Source organism: Mus caroli, unplaced genomic scaffold (genome assembly GCF_978045245.1).
Source record: "Mus caroli unplaced genomic scaffold, Mus_caroli_1 scaffold_15, whole genome shotgun sequence".
NCBI classification, from domain to species: domain Eukaryota; kingdom Metazoa; phylum Chordata; class Mammalia; order Rodentia; family Muridae; genus Mus; species Mus caroli.
The window spans coordinates 38,818,564-38,841,586 of record NW_028227270.1 but is presented as its reverse complement, the minus strand read 5'-3'; positions in this window follow the sequence as shown (position 1 = coordinate 38,841,586).

Here is a 23,023-nt window from a genome sequence, read left to right as displayed (position 1 = left end):
CTGTACTTTGATAGAAGTTCGGGTGGTTTTGACAAAAGAAACACAATAGCTTCTTTTGCTTTTAGCCTTCAAGTCCCTTGTCCATATAACATGTGCCTTTGTCTTAGATAGGGTTTTACTGTTGTGAAAAGACACTATGACCAAGGCAACTCTTATAAATGACAACACTTAATTGGGGTTGGCTCAGCGTTTCAGAGGTTATCATCATGGTGGGAAGCAGGCATCATGCAGACAGACATGTTGGTGAATGAGCAGAGTTCTAAATCTTAATCTGAAAGCAACCAAGAAGAGACTTGTCTTTGAACAGGCAACCAGGAAAGATCCTCCCACACTTGGGGGAACTAGAGCATAGGCCATGAAAGCCTACTCCACTGTGAAATACTTCTTCCAACACAGCCACATCTAAACCCACAAGGTCACACTTCCTAACCGTGATCTTTATCAAGGGCAAAACTTACTTAAACCACCACACTATGATTTTTAATTATGTGATTTTATAGTTTGGAAAAAGTCTATGCCTTCCTGTGAATTTTTTACCCCAAGGTTTCCCCTTCATTTGGCTTCACTATCATGTCCATACCAATGCTTTTGAAATTCTCTCTAGACTTTTATCCTAATGTTAAATGATTAGGCATAATGGCTTAATAATATATAATTAAATTATTTTAAAATAAATGAAAATAAAGTTAATAAACAATAAATATTAAAATAAAACTATCCAATATCACTTCAAAATCATCCTGAGCAAATGACTTTTCTCTTTCTTAAAAACTTCACTATACTTCTTCCAAGTATCTTACTTCTCTTACGTGATGTTCCTGTTCTATCATAAATTGTATCTGATTTTACCTTGTACTTTAACAGCACCCATCGTGAATTCCAATAGATTCTTTGATACTTCCACTTACATGTTTCCTGATCTGGGTTTGTTATTATGTCATTTGGTTTTCCAAGAGTTTTTTATATAATATTCTTCTTTTCAAAATTCTATGCAACTCAAAAAGATTGGTGTGGTCTGAAATCAAACATCATGTTGGCATTCTTTTAAAAAATATTTAATAATTTTAAAGTTCAAATTCTTGGTCATTACATAAAAAAACAGTTCTTTGCCGGGCATGGTGGTGCACGCCTTTAATCCCAGCACTTGGGAGGCAAAGGCAGGCAGATTTCTGAGTTCGAGGCCAGCCTGGTCTACAAAGTGAGTTCCAGGACAGCCAGGAATATACAGAGAAACCCTGTCTCAAAAAACAAAAAACAAAACAAACAAACAAACAAACAAACAACAACAACAACAAACAGTTCTTTATTTCACCTGTGCCACATATCTTCCCTACTCACAGCTCTATTTACCATTAAATTAAAACACAACTTCACTTTGTTTCTTTATGTTTGTGTATATTGAAAGACTCCAAACTCCCAAAGGGAGGCACTTACTCAAGCCTCGGGTCAGCCGCGCACCCAAGAAGACACTGAGACCGGTACTTAAGATGTATAGGGAGTAAGATTTAATATAGCAACGACAAGGAAGCAAACAAAACAAACAAAAAGCACATATACCAGATATCTGGGGTCGGACCTCATGCAGCCTGCAAGGTGCAGAGGAGATCCGGCCCCTAGCCCAAATTTTCACAGGCTTTTATAAGAGGAGGGCAAGGGGGGAGCAGGGCAGGGAAAATACAGTTTTTACGTCACTAAGTGATTCAACCAAGGGTTTTTCCAAAGTGCTTTTGCAACCGCGTCCCACACTTTGGCCATGTACTTGATTCATTGGAACTGAGGTTTTTACTCACACCCTTATCTCAAAAATGTCCCTGGCACAGTCCTTAGTTGGGAGGGGTAGGACTGGGTTCGTTCCAGGAAACCCTTATCTCAGAAATGTCCCCGGAACAGTTTTCATTTGAGAGGGGGTCTGACTCTGGTGTGAGAGTTCAGAATGTACTCTGGGGTGAGAAGTTCTGGTGGTCAGTAATTTTCCTCTTTCATTCCCCCCTTCTTTTAGTAAATAATTCTAATCTTAGAATTTCAGATACTGCATAATGCACCAAATGAAAGACTCTATTTTAACATGGGAACAAAAACAGAACAAGAAGCATTAGTAAACAGAACTAGGCAGGGGCCCTTTTAGCGAGGCTTGAGGGTCTGGGCATGATGTAGGTGCACGTAGATCAGATCTCTGGCTGGAACTGGTGAGATGTCCTTGGGATACCCAGCTCGTTCACTGTCTCAGCTGTTGGGATCCCTGGAGCAATGTCGTCCATGTACTCAGTCCGATTTTTCCCAGTTGTGACCAGACCACCTGCAAGCCTTTTTAACTTAGCATACAGATCATTATTATAACAACATAGGTTTAAACACATCATTTAAGACTATGATGGGCATAGGAGTTTCATAAAGGATTTTAAACAGAGTAAAACTGAATCAAGAGATAGGGCATAGGGAAGGAACACCAAGTCCGTGCCAGTCTCTACGATTAATTTTGTCAAGGTCTGTCATAGGGTTTTAAACTAATTTATTATCTATCCTGAGCTCTGAGGTCTATACACACAATGTAATTTTTATTTGACCTCTAAATGCTTGGCCACACCCTGACTTACCTGGGCAACATTATCTGACACTATTGCTTTTGGCACTCTGAACCTTGGAAAAATTTTCTTCAATAATCTTCTTGATGACTATGTGAGCAGTCTCATTTATCCATTTTGAGAACGTTTTTTCTCAGTAAAGTTTATTTCTCAGTTGATTATTGCTCTTTGGGATGCCTGTTTTTGGTGGTTAGATCTGCCATCTGTGTACCAGGCAGGCACACCTGGCCAAGGCTGATCAGTCAGATCTCTTCCTGTTCCAGTTTCCTCAGCCAGGACATCAGCACATTGATGTACAGGAGTGGAGTCATCGCCAAGGAGCAGTAAACTCTGGAAGTGGGTATAGTCACATGCTGACCCAGAGTAAGCTTGTCAGCGTCTTTAACAAGCAGGGCTGCCTTTATGCTGTCAAAGGCTTTTTGGTGTTCCTCAGTCCAGGTGAATGGGACTTTTTCTTTCTGCAAAAGCCCGCCGTCCCCAGAAACTCATGTACTTGGCGCGGGGTGGTGGGCGTTGGGATCAGCATCACAGTCTTTTTTCTGGCCTCGGTGAGCCACCGCTTTTCGTCGTCTCGGCACCTCGGTCTCTGCCTTTAGCCAACCGCAGGGCTTGGGTTAGTGCCAGGAGTTCATGTTTTCCAGAGCATTAGTCAGCCATCGGTCAGGGGGCTGAACCACACTTTTAGGGCATGTGCCAAGTTTTGTCTCAGAGTCAGTTTATCTGCGTCCTTGACCAGAAACCACTATGTGCAGACAAGCAGGTCATCTTACAGTCACCAGGTCTAATTTTCACAAGTATGCCACCGGTCTTTTTCAGGGTCCCAATTTCTGAGTAAGAACCTCTTTGGCAATACTTTTGTTCTCAGTCACATCTAGGAGTCCCAAAGTTAGGGACAGCATTAGGGCAGTCTCAATAGCATCTAAGGCCATCCAAGGTTGTTCTTTTTATTTTTTATACGAAGGGCTGTTTTTAATTCAGCAAAACCTGGAATCCACAGTTCGCAAAGACCTGTAGCGTCCAGGAACCTTTTAAACTTGCTTTGCATTGGTTAGTGGAGGAATATGAAAACACAGTCTCTTTTTAGCTGCTTCAACAGGTAGACCACCAGTCTCTTTTTCTTTAACAGATAACAGTAAACACTTTGATCTTCAGCCAAAAGCTTTCTTTTTTCTGTTGCCAGGTACTAAGTTTTCTAGTCTCCCTGACTTTTGTGACCAGCATTTCATTTCTCTTATCTTTTTTAGAAAATTTTCTGGCTCCCTGTTTTTTAACTGCAATGGAGATCTCATCTTTTTGTCTCTCTCTCTATATATATATATCTTTTTTTTGTCTTTGCTTACTTTGAATGTTATCTAATTATTACATCTATATTCTGTCACTTAACTTTTTTCATAGTTTACCTCTTTTTACTGTTAACCTATTTCTTTTGAGTCTGCTGAAGCTTTGCTCTCAGTTCTTCTTTGCAGACCTCTATCTTTCTCTTAACTTCTATAACTTTTTATTACCTATTACCTAGGTCAGATTGATGGGACATTTACTAGCCCCACAGACATGAGACCCTCAACAGAGCCTGGCAGTCAGGTGCTCCTTACCTTGTATGTCTCCCTCACCGGAGCTTAGAACAAACTCACACAGCTCAGGGCAGTGCCTGAGAGGAGAAAACACATGGGGCAGAGAAGGGAGTGCAGTTCTCACATCAGACCACTGATATTTCAAAATGAACACAATTTTTTCTCTGTTAACAAGAGACAGGATACAGGGGGCAGGAGAATGAGCCTTTCTCCCACCCAAGAGGCAGGCAAAGGCTGAAAACAAATCCTTTGATGTGAAGAGCTCAGCGCCCAAGTCTCCCCGCTGCGCACCGGAATGCGGCGTAAACTTCTGGGAGTGGCAAACAAACGCTGGCAGGGAGGGGGAAGGCGGCAGAGTCAGCTATTTAACCATTTAACTACTAAGACCCCCGATGCTCTCTGCACTGTCTTCCCGCATGGCTTGAGCCCTTGGAGGCGGCGGCGGCGGGGGAGTGAGCACAAAGGAGTGTGGGCACGCACCCGTGCGCAGACTCTGGGGGGAGCCAAATGAGGGACTGACGGCTGTAGTCGGCCCCTCCCCAGCTGTGGCAGGCTTTATGGCCACTCTAGGGCAACTCGCTCACGGGGCACAGACAGCCGCTGCTGCTGCTGTGCCTGCAGAACTCAGAACCTCAGCGCCGCTGTTGCTATTAAAGCCCTAACTGCGCCGCCAAGGCCAGAAATTTTTAGCCCAGCTCTGCAATCTCAGAGCTCTTTTGAGCAGTCTGGGACTCACCAGCACTGAGTTTTTTTCCCTTTTTTTCCTTTTTTAAAACTATTGCTGACAAACTTTGTCCTGACGTCAGTCCAAGTCTACAGTCGACAAAGGGTTAACACACACACACACACACACACACACACAGTCTTGTCACGTGACACAAACACAACCAGCCAAACGCCACTTTCTGACAGGGTCGGATTTCACATTGACTCTTTTCCTGATAGGGGTGGGATTCCACATCCACTCCCGCTCTGGCAGAGAGAACTCTCTCTCTCTTTCACTCTGCCAGGCAACAGCCAGGTCTTTTTAACTGTTCTGTACCCTGGGCACTCCTTCCAGGGTCTCCCTTGGAACATCTTTTTTTGGGGTGCAGATTGTGAGGCCATAGACAGCCGTCCTCTCACAGCCACTGCCAGAATAAACCCACAATCTCAGAATACACAAATGCAGCAGTTCCACACTTACACACCCAGCAGATTGTCCCATTTCTAGAATAATAGCAGACACGACAAAAGCAGACACGACAAAAGCAGACACGAGACTGAGATAAAAAGAAAAAAACCAAAGCACGAGGTGGGACTCGAACCCACGATCTCGCACCCTGAAGCACGAGGTGGGACTCGAACCCACGATCTCGCAACCAGAAGCACGAGGTGGGACTCGAACCCACGATCTCGCACCCTGAAGCACGAGGTGGGACTCGAACCCACGATCTCGCACAGAGGGGTCCACTAAGCGTCCTTAGTCCTCCCCTATCTCACCTGGGACGTCTCCCAGGGGCAGATCGGACGGTGGGCACCTGAGCACGTCTACTCTTACCCACTTCGCATTCCCTCCCGGAGTGCGATCTCTGGTGCTCTTACTGAGCACAGAGCGTCACGCAAAACCAGAACAGCGATCGCTCATACAGAATGGCCTTCCTGGCCTCTCAGAAATTAACAGAACACAGACACCAGACCAAAGCAGAACAATAAATCTTACCTCTGAGTGGGTCCAGGACTTCTGGGTGGACGCGCTGATTCCCGGCCAACGCACCAAATGAAAGACTCCAAACTCCCAAAGGGAGGCACTTACTCAAGCCTCGGGTCAGCCGCGCACCCAAGAAGACACTGAGACCGGTACTTAAGATGTATAGGGAGTAAGATTTAATATAGCAACGACAAGGAAGCAAACAAAACAAACAAAAAGCACATATACCAGATATCTGGGGTCGGACCTCATGCAGCCTGCAAGGTGCAGAGGAGATCCGGCCCCTAGCCCAAATTTTCACAGGCTTTTATAAGAGGAGGGCAAGGGGGGAGCAGGGCAGGGAAAATACAGTTTTTACGTCACTAAGTGATTCAACCAAGGGTTTTTCCAAAGTGCTTTTGCAACCGCGTCCCACACTTTGGCCATGTACTTGATTCATTGGAACTGAGGTTTTTACTCACACCCTTATCTCAAAAATGTCCCTGGCACAGTCCTTAGTTGGGAGGGGTAGGACTGGGTTCGTTCCAGGAAACCCTTATCTCAGAAATGTCCCCGGAACAGTTTTCATTTGAGAGGGGGTCTGACTCTGGTGTGAGAGTTCAGAATGTACTCTGGGGTGAGAAGTTCTGGTGGTCAGTAATTTTCCTCTTTCAATATTACTGCATGTGCTCATTTACACAGTGCCAGAAGGCAGCATGTGAAACTGAGTGGGTGGAGTTGTGGGTATTCTAGGTGGTTGTGAATGGCCAAATAGGGTGCTGGATACTGATTGCCAATCATTTGCAAGGGCTGCTTAGCCATCAAGCCACCTCTGTATTAAAAACCATTACAAACTATCTCTGGATACTTTGAGGGCTTGGCACAGAAGTCTTTATCACAAGTGTTTAAATTGATAGCCTTCCAATATGTTTTCATATATTATCCAAGTACAGTCTCTACCGCAATGCTAAGTCCATTGAACTGAACCAATTGCCGTTTGCTTGTTTATCTTTGCCACCACATTCCAGAAGACAAAGACCGTTTATCATTTGTCTTTGCACCTCCACCTATACAGCATAAATGGCTGTCACAAAATAAATGCATTGGAGGGAAGACAGGAATTTTTTAATGGCCAAATTTAGTGTTAAGAAGCAGTAAGTCTGTTAAGAATTATAGCTGAATAAGGGAGATGAAATTTCTTCCATCCTAAGGAAGCTCAATGAGTTACAATTATGGATGTGGTTTTTCTACTCATAGAAATGAAGCACATAGATATTCAGCAGGTATTGTTTCATAATTAACAGATCCAGGGGCTTCTCTGGATAAGTGTATGGTTTTCTTTCTTGAGTCATTCTGTGATGTAGATGACTACTGGATCTTTCATATTAATGTTTATGTTCTAAATACGAAAGGAGGACAAAAAACAACCTAAGAACAATCAAATAGAGCATCTGGGTCAAGTTTCCTTAATGTATTCCATGATGCTTCTTATTGGTCACAATCATCTCTGTGACATGTTCAGAAACAGAATTCTAGCTATACTTGGTAACTTTTCACTTTTAAATAAAATTAGAATCTATTAATGTAGGCAAATATCAATATTAGGAGGGTAGCAAACTACCGATTCTTCCACTGACAAGTTCTATAGGAGTCCTAAAAGTAGCCTGGCAGCTGTAGTCTCTTGCAAAATAATAGATGAGGCAATAAATCGGCTTTGAAGAACTGTTAAGATCTGAGTAGGCTTGAGCCAAAAATATGGCCCTTCAGAAAAGGAAAATATGATGAATAAATATACAATTAATTTAAAAGAAGAGCTACCATGGTGTTTGCTGTTTGAAAATGATCGACCAATCTATGCACTCATTGAGAAAAGAGATTGTATGTGGATTATTTTATTTCTACAGTATAAACCATGGCTTCTAAAACTAAAGTACTCAGTGAATTATGGTTAAGAATGATGTTGTGATTAGAGTCAAAACATACTGAATAAACAAATTAGAGTTTCTTTTTTTCCATTTTATTGGTTATTTTATTTATCTTCATTTAAATTGTTATCCCCCTTCCAAGTTTCCCCTCCACAGGCTCCCTATCCCCTCTTGTCTTCCCCCCCCCACCGACTCTATGAGGGTGCTCCCAAACACACCCACCCATTCTTTTAAAGATTAGAGGAGACAGTCCTGAATTTTATGAAGAATAGAATGGAATTTTGGTGTTTTAGAGAGCTAGTTTCATAAAAGGTAACAAAGAGTCTCAAGGGAGATAGAAATATATCTATTCATCTATCTATGTGTGTACATTGTATACATGTGCATGTACACATGTGTATGTGTGTATGTAAGTATATAACATATTTTACTGGATAAATATTTTTACATTATAAATTTATTTCAGTTTTTTAACACTCTGAGTTACAAGTAACTAAATTAAAAAAAAATATGTGTTTGAGGGGATTATAAAACCACATTTATTGAATGGTATTCCTCAGGATAAGAAAAGTGCAAAGGTAATGCCATAGAAAAGATACAGTCAGAGGAAGCAAGGTGACCAGATGACCCGCAGAGATGGGACCGTGAAAAGTGGTTCACATATTTAAAAAACTCATAAACACAGTTGAGGAAATGATGTATTAGAAAAATCTGTTTGAGAACCACCTAATTACCCAGCTGTGGAGTTTAGGTTAACAATAGACAAAGTTAGGGAAGAGGAGGCCAAATAACTTGAATATGCAGAATAGCTAGCAAGTCAGCAAGGTTGACAGGTTTCCTGGTGTCTTCAGATTCCAGTGTATCACTAAAAGAAATAAGTGTGAAGAGCTGGTGATTTACAATTTCTCAAATTATTTTTCATAAGCAAATATTTCAGTAATCTCATAGTTTTATTATACAACTTGTAAAAGACTATATATTTTGTGGAATAGTGAGCTTATTTGATTCTGATCTCACAAAAGTAGAAAGTAGGAATTTGCTTTGATCTTATTCCCAATAAGATTTTAAGGTAAATATTATGCTAACAGTAGCTGTCCCAATAATGTATGCCTCAAAACCTTATAGATTATTAACTGCTACATCATGTGACCTGTTTGATGGGTATAATTTTTATTGAAATCAGAATTGAGATATCTCAAAAAAATTGTCTGAAGGATTCTTTAGGCTAGGCTTAGAAATCTTATTCATATGAAAAGATTTTTGTAATGGAGATGAATTCATTTCTTTAATCTGGGACTCTGATTCCTATTTGTATTAATTACTGAAGTGTGGTTTTGAAAATTAGCGATTTCCACAAAACTTTCTAGATCTCTACCTATATTTTCTTTATAAAACTAACGTATTTTATTATTTCTACTTACTATAACTTCCTGCTTTTCATCTGTCAGCCTTGCAGGACCAGGTACTTTGAGGCAAGAAGTAGAAATGCATTTGCTCTTCTGCCTGCTGATATTTAACCCCAGGTTTGTCTGCAGGAATTATTTACGAAGCTCCCTTCCCACTTCTTGCTTGTGAAGCAGAGTGGTGTGCTCATCATGCATATATTTAGCACCCTAATCTCTGCAACCAGTTTAGCTGCTTGTTATACTTTTCTTGACATTTCCCTGTATGCTTTTTGACATCTGCTTGCAAACTCCTGCAGCCTTTTCAATCCTGATATGCACTTGTTTCTTCTGATGTTGTTATCATTCTTCTTAGATATGCAGATATGTTGTTTCCCTTGAGTCTTGTCCCTACAGCCTTCTAGAAAGTCTGTTCTGAAGACACAACCACATTGCTTGCTTATTTATTTGTTTAGAGGTTCATTGCGTTTGCACACACACACACACACACACACACACACAGTCTTAGACCTTAGCATTTGCAAATGATGTCACACTCCTCCAGTGTTAGACTGAATGCCTCCAGTTAACTGTTTTAGGTTCAGTGCACTTAGAAATAAACACAACAAGAAAATTAGGTAATGTCATGTATTTTTAAAAAGCAGTGTTTAAGACCAGCTTTCTTTATTGCTCTGACAATATTCTTTGAAAATACAGTTCTTAATGTTTCATGAAAATGAGTATCTACCACAAATGATTTTATATGCCTAAGTAATTAGCAACACAGGTTCAATCTCTTCATATTGTATCACTTTGTGTCAACCATCACTGTTCCTGATCATCAAAGCTGCATGGATTTTTTATATTTTCCAATAAAAAACACTATCTGCAAATTCCTGAGACAGAGCCATACCTTCTTCAGATCTCTAAATTTTTTAAAAGGCAGAATCTTTTGTCTCCCTGGAAATATAACACACACATATAATGCAATTTATATCTTTGGAAAAGATTTCTGCTGCTATGCATGCAATACAGTACCCATGAATTTAGGTAGCCAAAACAGGATTTTAGACTCTAGAATTCACTCCAATTATTGCTTCTATGGTTCATGAAACTTTAAAAATCTGTGCTATATTTCTAATTTCTGAAACAAAAACCTCTCTTCTTTCTAGGTTCTGATTTCAGAAGACATTTGGATAGTAGTTAATTGGTAACAATCTGTCAGTGCTGAAGGGAAGCAGCACAGGGCTGAGTTTCCATGAGTGCCGAGTAGTGCTGTGCCTCACACATAATGCTTAAGTCAGTAGCTTAACCCCCCAGAATATTTAACGCAGGATAAATTGCCATCACAGCATATGAAGCATTTATATTACTCTCTATTTGGATTCAATTTGATGAGCAGCAACACATGTCTCCCAATAATAGTGATTGAAAAATTCGCTCTCAATGTGATCCTGCCCCTTCCTAAGTCACTAATAATATATGCCATAAAATTTAATCATTTTTGGAATATCAGGCATTGGATTATAAAAGCCATCTACATTTGTAAATGACTCAAAAATAGCAATTGACCCACTTTAAAAAAAAACATTATTTTATCATCATGATAATAAAATTGTTTTTAATAAATGAAATAATGTTTCTCTTACACTATTTTAAGTATATTGTTTTACTATCCTGGAGAATAAAAAGAAAACAAAGAGAGTAGCCCTCTAGAAATATTGACTCCTCTCTGGCTCTTTAAATGTTGAGCTAAGTATATGAGTTATTAAGGTGAAATAAGTTGCTTTCAGCAGTTGTTAATATATCATTAATAATCATACATGCAATAAATAACAACATATGAGTTATTTCCTAAGAGATATATGACTGCAAATTGCAGTAACAAATCACAGCGTGAGTAAAGCATGCTCATTACTCTCATGTGTACAGAAGCTCTTTTAACAACTGTATTCTTTATGGTGAAGCTCACCCTAATTAGCCTTGCAGATTCCTTTGGGAATGTGTGCAGAATATTTGACATTGTGATGTTCAAGCTACAGTGGGGGAGGAGTATACCATTTCTTCAGCAAGAAAGCTCCAGGCCACAAGTCTGGCTTCCTATTCAGTCACTTGTTTTAATATATGCATTGCAGTGAAAGTAAATAGCCTTTTCAAACAAGTAGATAATAAGGGTGTTTGGAATTAAATGACTAATTAAATCAATATTAAACATGTAAGCTAGACAGTAAAGTGAACTAAATTTTTTTCTTAACAGTCTCCTGTGCAGATGATGTGTACACCAATTGCATTTTGTGTGTACTTGAATACTGAGATTTGTATCCACAAATGTAAGAGTAATATAATTTTTAGTGTCTACTATGTTTGAAAGCAAAGCAGACTTCATATTTTTTAAAGAAAAAAACAAGGTTGAAACACATTTAAAAAACCCAGCATATTTTCCATGTCAATGAAACATTATACGTGGATTCTGCTGCTCGGTTAGCATATAGCTTGTTACTAAATCAGACCTTTCCTGCAGTGAAAAAAATTGCATCTTTTCCTTGTAATACTTGACAGCTTAAAGTTTAATGGAAGCAAGATATTTTTTTAAAGGTATATAATGGGTTGACACCATGGAAGGCTGCTGAGAGCTCACATACTCAGAAATAGCATGCACTGGGAGCAAGCACTTGATTCTTTTAAAAAAATAATAATCTCCTAGTGTTGATAGACAAAGGAAACAACCTTTTGTTTTCTTAAAGTAAGCTGTTTGTTCCATCCCAAATGAGCAATGCTCTTCTATCATGGGAAAGATTCAAATGGGGGATCTATTCAACAGAGTAAGGTGATCTGGGACTTAATACAAAGAAAAATGGCCATCTGCAAAAAGCAAAAGAATTAAGAATTTGAAACAGCAAGGTAAGAACTCAGTGGATGGAGCACACACTCAGTGAGAGAAAATGAGCTACAGTACAGCCATTGCTGGCTTATTAACCTCCAGTGGACCCTTCAACTAATAGATTACAGAAAACCATCTCCTGGTAACATGTGTCCAGAGTGTCCTGAGGTTACTCAGAGATTACACCACTAGTCAATAGTCACATAATCCTGAGCAGCTGCCACAAAGATTTATCTTATAAGGAACACTAAGTTGTTTTATCTTAGTTTGCTTTTATCAGTTTGGGATCACTCATTGATAAATATCAAAAATGATAGTGTCTTATGATTTTAAATCTAACCTTAAAGCAACTTCATGAAACTGAAAACAGAAACAAACAAAATAATAGAATAGCCCAGAAAATGGAGCTACTCTAAAAATATGGCTAAGACTGAGCAAAAGATAGACTAGATCACTGAGGAGCTAGAAAAGGTAGTTCAAAGTAGAAAATGTCGTGTTTTCCCTTCCTTTAGGATTTCCCTTCCTCCAAATCTGTTGGGAGCCATTAAGACAACACAATTGTCCTGATCTCTGAATTGGGCCTCTCCCCCCGAGAAGAAAAGGGGGTCATAAGCGGGCCACTGACACACCGATTCATAGAATAACCACAGAATGTTCCAGCCCTAAGTCATCGCAGATGTCCTGACCACACCCTGATACCACCAAGTTCCTGCTTCCCCATGTAGCTGCCAAAAGAAAAAAATTCTATTGCCCCCCCCGCCCCCCCACTGATAAGTACTTCTCCTTTTGCTTGTGCAATTCTATTGCCCCACCCCTCCCTCTGATAAGTATCTGTACTTCCCCTTTTGCATGTGCATTTAAACCTTGGGCCTGGCTAATACATTGGGACCTTGAAGCAACTCAGAATGTTTCCATGTCATTATTCCCACAAGACCCTTGTATCTCTCTACCCCCCAATTTGGTTCTTAAGAAAAGGTCCCCTCGAGACCCTCGAATAACTGGGCCTGCTGGATGGGTCACAACTCAACCAGATTATGGAAGTGGAGAAGGATTGCAAGCAAATGACTCAGTCACAGAGAAATGAGAGCATGAAAATAAAGAAATGCCTGCTCTGGAACAATCTTGACAATACTAATAAGATTCTTTAATCTACAGATTAAATGCAATCGCTATCAAAATTCCAACACAATTCTTCACAGACATGGAAAGAGCAACTCTCAAATGGAAAAACGAAAAACTCAGGATAGTGAAAACAACTTTCAACAAAAAAATAAATTCTGGAGGAATCACCATCCCTGACCTCAAGATGTAACACAAAGCAACAGTGATAAAATACTCACAGTATTGGTACAGGAACAGACAAGACAAACAGTGGAATACAATTGAAGACCCAGAAATAAACCAATATACCTATGAACACTTGATTTTTGACAAAGAAGCCAAAAACATACAGTGGAAAAAAGAAAGCAACTTCAATGAGTTGTGCTGGTCTAACTGGTGGTCTGCATGTAGAAGAATACAAATTGATCCATAATTACCACCTTCTACAAAGCATTGGTCCAAGTGGATCAAAGACTTAACATAAAATCAGCTACTCTGAATCTAATAGAAGAGAAAGTGAGAAAGAGCCTCAGACACACTGGGACCAAGAAAATTTTCCTGAACAGAACACTAATCTGTTAGGCTCTAAGATCAACAATTGACAAATTAGTTCTCATGAGACTGCAAAGCATCTGTAAGGCAAAACACTGTCAATAGGACAAAACAGCAATATACAGACTGAGAAATCTTCACTGACCCTACATTTGATTGAGGGCTAATAGTCAACATATATAAAGAACTCAGGAGCTTAGACTCAAAAAAAAAAAAAAAAACAAAAAAAAAAAAACAAAACCAAATAACTTAATTTTTAAAAAAGGGGAGGGGGATATAGAGCTAAACAGAGAATTTTCAACAGAGGAATCTCTCATGATCGAGACACACTTCAAGACATGTTCAACATCCTTAGTCATCAAAGAAATGCAAATCAAAGGACTGTGAGATTCCACCTTACACCAATTTGAATGGTTAAGATTAAAAAAAAAAATGAAGAGACAGCATTTTCTGGAAAGAGGATGTGAATAAAAAGGAACACACCTCCATTTCTGGTGGGATTATGAACTTGTACCACTATTTTGTTAATCAATCTAGTGGTTCCTCAGAAAGCTGGAAATAGTTATATCTGAAGACCCAGCTGTACCATTCTTGGGCATATACCCCCCAAAAAATGTTCTACCATATCACAAGTACACATGTTCCACTATGTTCTTAGCAGCCTTATGCTCCGCTGTGTTCATAGAAACCTTATTCATAATAGCCAAAAGCTGGAAACAACCCAGATAGATGTCCATCAAAGGAAAAATGGATACAGAAAATGCTGTTTATTTACACAATTGAATATTATTCTGCTATTAAAAAGGAGGACATCATGAATTTTGCAGGCAAATGGATGGAACCAGAAACTATCTTTCTGAGTGAGGTTATCCAGACCTAGAAGGACAGTCATTGTATGTACTTACTGATGAATAGGTATTATATAAAAATTACATAATACCCAGGATACAGCCAACTGGCCATATAAAGTTTAACAAGAAGTGAGGGTGCTTCAATCCCATTTAGAAGCAGGAACAAAATAATCGGTGGAGACAGAGGGAGGGAGGGACCTGGGTTCGAGACAGGAGGGAGAGGGGAAAGGGGGCAGGATTAGGTATGGGGGAAAAACAGTAAAGAAGCCCAGAGGGTTAGGGGAATGAATGGAAATATGCAGCTTCAGGGTTGGGAGTCAGGGCAGCCTCCAGAAAGTCCCAGGGAACTGGGCTGTGAGAGGCTCCCAGGAGTCAATGCAGATGACCTTAGATGGAATGCCTTATCGTGAGGAAATGGAAGGCTGGAACCTGAAGAGACCACCTCCAGTAGATAGAGGTCCCCAGTGGAGAGGTTGGGCCACCTACCCACCTTCAAAATTTTTGAACCAAAAATGTTGCTATCTATAGGAAATGAAGGAACAAGAATCTCGTAGAAGAAAAAGTGGGAAAGAACCTCAAACTTATTGACACAGGGGGAAATTTCCTAAAAGAACTTCAGTAGCTTAGGCTCAAAGATAAAGAACTAACAAATGGGACATCATGAAACTGGAAAGCTTCTGTAAGGCAAAGGACATAGTCAATAGGACAAATTGGCAAACTACAGATGGGGGGAAATATTCACTATCCTTACATCCAATACAGGGCTACTATCCAAAATATATAAAGAACTCAAGAAGCTAACCCCCCAAATATCAAACAACCCAATCAAAAAATGGATATAGAACTAAAACAGAGAATTCACAGCAGAGGAATCTCGAATGGCCAAGAAGCAATTAAGAGATGTTCAAAGTTCTTCATCATCAGGGAAATGCATATTAAAATGACCCTGAGATTCCACCTTACACTAATCAGAGTGGCTAAGATCAAAAACTCAGGTGACAACTTAGGTTTGCGAGGATATGGAGAAAGAGGAACATTCCTCCATTGTTGTTAGGATTGCAAACTGGTACAACCATTCTGGAAATCAATCTGGAGATACTTGAGAATATTGGAAATGTATCTACCTGAAGATCTAGCTATACCATTACTGGGCATATACCCCAAAAATGCCTCACCATTCCACAGGGGCACATGTTCCACTATGTTCATAGCAGCCTTATTTATGATAGCCAGAAGCTGGAAACAAGTAAATGTCCCACAACAGAAGAATGAATTTTAAAAATGTGGTTCATTTACTAGTCATCTATTAAGAACAAGGACACGGACATCATGAGTTGTGGAGGCAAATGGATGGAATGAGAAAATATCATCCACAGTGAAGTAACTCAGACCCCAAAGGACATGCATGATGGGTACTCTCAAATAAGTGGATATTAGCCAAAAAAAAAAAGTACAGCTTACTCAGGATACAATTCACAGAACTCAATAAGTTTAATAAGCAGAAGGGCCCAAATGAGGATGCCTCAATTCCACTTGGGTAAGAGAAGAAAGCAATCACAGGGAGCAGTGGGAGGGAGGGTTCAGGGTGGAAGAGGTGACATGGAGGGGGAAAGGGGAACATAATCCGGTATTGGGGGAGGAGAACAGGACTGAAGCCCCCGAGGGCCCGCAGAAAGAACGGAAATGGCAATCTCCGGAAGTAGGAGGTGGGCTGACCCTCTAGAATGTACCATAGACCTGGGAGGTGAGAGACTCTCAGGACTCAAAGGGAGGAACCTTAGATGAAATTTCCAACAGTGGGGAAAGGGAACTTGAAGAGTCCATCTCTAATAGAAAGATAGGTCATCAAGTGGAGGGATGGGGTTGCCATCCCACAGTGAAAAACTTTGACCCAGAATTGTTCCTGTCTAAAAGAACTACAAAGACAAAAATGGAGAAGAGACTGGGGGAAAGGAGGTTCAGTGACGGCCCAAATTGGGATCCAGCTCAATGGGAGGCTCCAAGGCCTGACTTACACTATTACTGATGCTATGGTGTGCTTACAAACAGGAGCCTAGTATGGCAGCCCTCTGTGAGGCCCAACAAATCAGCTGAAAGAGCCAGAAGACAGAAACCCCTGTGGTTGAATTAGGGGAAGGCTGGAAGAAGCTGAGGATAGAAAATATATATATATATAGTTTAAAATAAGAGTTTAGAGTAGTCCACAGTTTGGTATCAAAGTCTTAGAATTAATCCTTCAAACTGTACAGTGGCGCAAATAGAAAGGCTGATCACACACAAATACAGTAGATAGATAAATGGATGAATGATAAAAATATGCAGTATTTTAAAGCTAATCAGCAGCTCAATTAGTCACATTAAATTTGGTTTTAGGGTCTCCAATTTATATTTCTTTCTTAGAAAAGAAATTATTCTTCCAGTTTAATTTCTGTATTATACAATATACATAATTATGTATTTATATATTTTTGTTATACTTTCCTCCAGATTCCAATGCAATTTGTTATTTTATTGTGTGACAAAATTTATAACTGTAGAATTCCAATAATATTAAATAGATTTTAATGTTACTTTGGGGGACAAATTTTAATGCCAGTGCTAGAGTTTAGTGATTGCTCTCTAAGGGTTACTTTAGCCTGTACTCATAATAACAAAATTTAAAATATAATTAGTCATATAATTAAAAAATGGACTAGAAAAAGCTAATCAGATAACATTTGTAATAAAAGGTAATGTTCAAACTATGAATGTTTTTATGCATGTACTTTGAATATTTTCAAAACCTTTCAGTAAACTAACTTAACAAATATTTACTGAGAACATACTATGAGTCCAATAGTGTTAGGGATTTGTTACAGCTACTGATGAAGTTGATTTTGATTACTAAATGTAATTGTTCAAATTAAACCATGTTTTAACCCTTTTACTGTAATAATAAAAAAGAAGAAAAGCATAGTGAAGTTTTAATGTTTTAATTTTGACACCAGTTTTAAAAATGTAAATAGAAGATCAGGCTCTGATTTTTTATATTTATGTTCATAAATATTTATCTGAATCTTTATTTAATGCTAAAATCATGTGTTTAAAATTATAGTTCAATATCTCTTAAAATAAACATAACAATAAAATAATTGTTTAGATGATCACTAGACTAGTTTATTTTATATTGTGAAAAAGTGAGGTGACCAGTGAAAGCTTACTGAGCCCTTGCAGCTTTAAGTACTGAGCAATGAGTGTGCTGGAATGTATTTCTAAGATAAAAACTTTATAGTCCAATAGGTAGTAATCATACATTTAAGCTGATACACTAGATGGTAGGAGATAGGAGGTCTTCAAGAGCCTCCACTAGGAACAGAGATTACTATGAGTTCTTACAGAGTAATTTTAAAGCTGTATTACACACTGAGAGATGTATTGTTGTTATAAATAGCCACAGAGATGACTTCTACGATTGTCAGAACACCTTGGAGAAAGGAAGCAAGTACTTCAAGTTTGTGATAGTGACACACTGATGGGAAGAAACGTACCAGGACATGGAGATGACTGACCAAGAGGCAAATGCTCAGTTGATGAATCTGAACCAGAGATGCTGCAACTTGGATAAACCTTGAAAGTTCATGAAGAAATCAATCAACCAATTTTCACTGTAGAAAGACTAACAGAAAGAGAAATAAAAGAAATTGAGATGAAGTAGTTTACTTAAATTTAAAGAATATTGTCTGAGTTATCTTATTTACCCTTCACATATACCTCATGTAACAAGCATGCTATTGTTTCTATTTTGCTAAATGCTGAATTCTAAAGTTTTATTTAAAAATAATTTACTTTTTATGTGCATTGATGTTTTGCCTGCTTGTATGTCTGTGTAAAGGTATCAGATACTGGAGTTACAAACAACTTTGAACTGCCATGTGGATGTTGTAAATTGAACCCAAATCTTCTGGAAGAGCAGTCAGTGCTCTTAATCACTGAGCCAAATCTCCAGCCACTTTAAGCAAGACTAGATAACACATTTGTTTATCCATAGCATAACAACTATTACAAAGTAGCATATTGATAGAAATATTCATTCTCTTAGGACTACTCATGAAATAATTCAGAAAATAATATAAATGAACAATTTCCCAAAATAGTAAGATTCATGACTGAATGACCATTGTTATGAGGATTAAATACTTGAGTACTAAAGAAAGAGGAGGCCACAAACTGTAGCTGAAATGAAAGTGCTGATGTCATTGCTTGGTAAGAAAAGAGAATGCTTATTACACAATATATCCTCTCTGGAGGAAAAAATTAGTTAAAAATATGGTTCCTGAAGTTTATATGCTTTTAGAATCTGGAGTTTCAAGGAAGACTTTTGGACTTTCAGAGTGTCATGACTATGGTGTATCTTTTGATGATTTACTGATACTTTGAAGTAAAGTTTGAACACTGACCATTGGCTGCCTGGGCTTCATAAGAATGAATAAAGGGAGGAGTGTTCCTCTTTCTCCACATCCTCGCCAGCATCTGTTGTCACCTTAGTTTTTGATCTTAGCCATTCTGACTGGTGTAAGATGGAATCTCAGGCTTGCATTTCCCTAATGACTAAGGATGTTGAACGTTTTTTTTTTTTAGATGCTTCTCAGCCATTTGGCATTCCTCAGTTGAGAATTATTTGTTTAGCTATATACCCCATTTTTAATAGGGTAATTAGTTTCTCAGGAGTCTCACTTCTTGAGTTCTTTGTGTATATTGAATATTAGCCCTCTATTAGATGTAGGATTGGGGAAGCTCTTTTCCCAATCTGATGGTGGCCTTTTAGTCTTCTTGACAGTGTCCTTTGCCTTACAGAAGCTTTGCAATTTTATGAGGTTCCATTTGTTGATACTTGAACAAGCCATTGTTATTCTGTTCAGGAATTGTAGGCTCCCCCAGCCTGAAGCACGCTGAGCCAGATTTTGACCTTGCTGCCACTAAGAAGGAGATTACCTAGGGTGGAGCCTTTTGACCTAGATGGCTCTATTGTTCTGTCACCTTCCACTGCTCTCCTGCTACCTGCTGAGAGGCCTCAGACATATTTGGGAGGAACAGCCTATCCTGCATGTCTTCATCGCCTACAGGCTGGCTCCAGACACCAATGGACTGTTGGGGGATGGGCCTTCCCCCCTTATAAGCACAGTCTCTTAGTAAACTGGTGGGTGTTGAACAGAATCCTGTCTTGGTTTCCATCTAAGTCTTTTTCAGCCCCAGCCTGCCTCCCAGGTGTACCTGGTTCAAGTAGGCCCCGGGCCTGCTTACAACAAGGAATTTTCCCCTGCGACCTTATGATCAAGGCTCTTCCCCACTTTCTCTTCTATAAGTTTCTGTGTATCTGGTTTTATGTGAAAGTCCTTGATCCACTTGGACTTGAGCTTTGTACAGGGGATAAGAATGGGCCGATTTGCCTTCTACATGATAACTGTCAGTTGAGCCAGCACTATTTGTTGAAAATGCTGTCTTTTTTCCACTGGATGGTTTTAGCTTCTTTGTCGAAGATCAAGTGACCATAGGTGTGTGGGTTCATTTCTGGGCTTTCAATTCTTTTCCATTGATCTACCTGCCTGTCACTGAATTAATTCCATGCAATTTTTAATCACAATTCCTCTGTAGCACAGCTTGAGGTCAGGGATGGTGATTCCCCCAGAAGTTCTTTTCTTGTTGAGAATAGTTTTCGCTATCCTGGGTTTGTTTGTTTGTTTGTTTTGTTTTGTTTTGTTTGTTATTCCAGATTAATTTGGAAATTGCTCTTTCTAAATCTATGAAGAATTGAGTTGAAATTTTGATGGGGATTGCATTTAATAGGTAGATAGCTTTTGGGAAGATGGCCATTTTTACTATGTTAATCCTGTTAATCCATGAGCTTGGAGATCTTTACTCCATTGGTGGTGGGATTGCAAGCTGGTACAACCACTCTGGAAATCAGTTTGGCTGTTCCTCAGAAAATTGGACATAGTACTACCTGAGAACCCAGCAATTCCACTCCTGAGCGTATACCCAGAAGATATCCCAACTTGTAATAAGGACACATGCTCCACTATGTTCATAGCTGCCTTATTTATAATAGTCAGAATCTGTAAAGAACCCAGATGTCCCTCAACAGAGGAATGGATACAGAAAATGTGGTACATTTGCACAATGGAGTACTATTCAGGTATTAAAAACAATGAATTTATGAAATTCTTAGGCAAATGGATTTATCTGGATTATATCATCCTGAATGAGGTAACCCAGTCACAAAAGAACACACATGGTATGCACTCACTGATAAGTGGAATTATCCCAGAAGCTCAGAATATCCAAGATACAATTCACAAACAAAGTGAAACTCAAGAAGAAGGAAGACCATATGTGGATACTTATCCATCTTAGAAAGGGGGAACAAAACACCCATGGAAGGAGTTACAGAGAACAAGTGTGGAGTAGAGAAGACTGAAGGAATAACCATATAGAGACTGACTCACCTGGGGATCCATCCCATTTACAAGCACTAAACCCAGACACTGTTGTGGATGCCAATATGTGCTTGTTCACAACAGCCTGATATACGTCTCTCCTGAGAGGTTCTGCAAGTGCCTCACAAATACAGAGGTGGATGCTCTCAGCCATTCACTAGACTGAGCATAGGGTACCCAGTGAAGGAGCTAGAGAAAGGCCCAAGGAGCTGAAGAGGTTTGCAGCCCCATAGGAGGAACAACAATGTGAACTAATCAGTACCCCCAGAGCTTCTAGGGACTAAACCATCAACCAAAGAACACACATGATGGGACTCATGGCTCCAGCTGCATATCAGTGGGAAGAGAGGTCCTTTGTCCTGTGAAGGCTATATGATCCAGTGTGGGAGAATGCCAGGGCCAGAAAGCAGGAGTGGGTGGGTTAGGGAACAGGGTGAGGGTATAGAGGGTTTTCTGAGGGCAAACCATGAAAGGGGATAACATTTGAAATGTACATAAAGAAAATATCCAATAAAAATCAAAAAATAAAAAATAAAAGAATGTATAAAGGGTTCAAAATATTTAACAGAATGAAATAGGGTTAAAATTAATTCTAATAGTTATTTGTTCTATCATCAATAATATAAGAAAACTTACTACTGAATATCTTTAAATACCTGAAGTAAAGCTTTCATAAGTGATCATTACATTCTACTAAGTTATTATTAGTAGGCTGGAATGAGTTTTACTTCTCCATTAAAGAGCAACAGTTTTTCCATAAAGGAATTGGAGATTATCTACTAAAGAATATTTGGCCGTGATAGACATGACTAAAGGTGTCAATAGAAAAAGCAGTATGGAAGCAGGGATGATTGTTTCATAGGTAAAGTTCCAACTACACAGGCATGCAGAACAGATTGCAGAGCACCAGCACCTAAAATAAAATGCCAGGTGGGCATAGCAGCCTGCCTATGATTGCTGCACTAAGGAGACAGGGGCAGGTGATCCTTGGAACAAGATTGGGATCAACATGCTCTGTTCTAGTGAGAGGTCCTGTCTTGATTTGCAAGGTACAAGGTAAAGATATCTTCTAGCCTCTCCAAACATGTAAATGAATATACACAGGCCTAGTAATGTACATATACATGAAAGAAATTAAAAAGGTACAATAGTATAAAGATTAATGAGATAAGTTTTATGTAAAATTGTATTCTACTACTTTTGTGCTTATGTGCAGCAGAATGGTTGAACTCAGATGTGATTTTTTTTAAAAAACCGAGTTACAGTGGTTAAAAATGAAGAGAAAGAAAAATAACAAAAGTGACTATATATAACTTTTAGAGCAAATACCCATCCTCATCCATTTTTACCAACAAAACTAGATTTAGAAGTTCCAAGGGATTTTGACTTTCAGGGGCAAAAGGGAAATCAACTAATGCTAGTCTAAATTAAATGAAAATTCATTATACAAATTGTTGTTGAATTTGAGACAGGTGTTCCCTTCCTACTTAGGAAGTTAAGAAGTTATAAACTAGGAAAAAAAAGTGCCACATCGTTGTAACTGATTTAAAGTCAGAAAAGCTATTTATTTATTTATTTATTTATTCCCTTTACACTCCAATCACAACCCTCCTCCCTCATTTCTTCTCAGTCCCTACTTCACCTGCCCCATTGCCCCTTCCTTTTCTTCTCAAAGAAGGGGAAGACCCATCTTGGCCTATCAAGTTACAGCAGGACTAATTGTATCCTCTGAAGTCAGAAAAAGCAACCTAGGTAGGGGAAGGTGATCCAAAGGCAGAAAACAGAGTCAGAGACAGCACTGGCTCCAATTGTTAGGGGAACTAAAAGCCACACAAATGCTACAAATGTGTAAGGGGCCTAGGTCCAGCCAATGTATGCTCTATGTTTGATAATTTAGTCTCTGTGAGCCCCTCTGGACTCAGGTTAGTTGGCTCTGTAGGTCTTTATGTGGTGTCCTTGACCCCTCTGGCTCCCTCAACCTTTCCCATATTCTTCCTGAGCTCCATCAAATGTTTGGCTGGGGGTTTCTGCCTCTA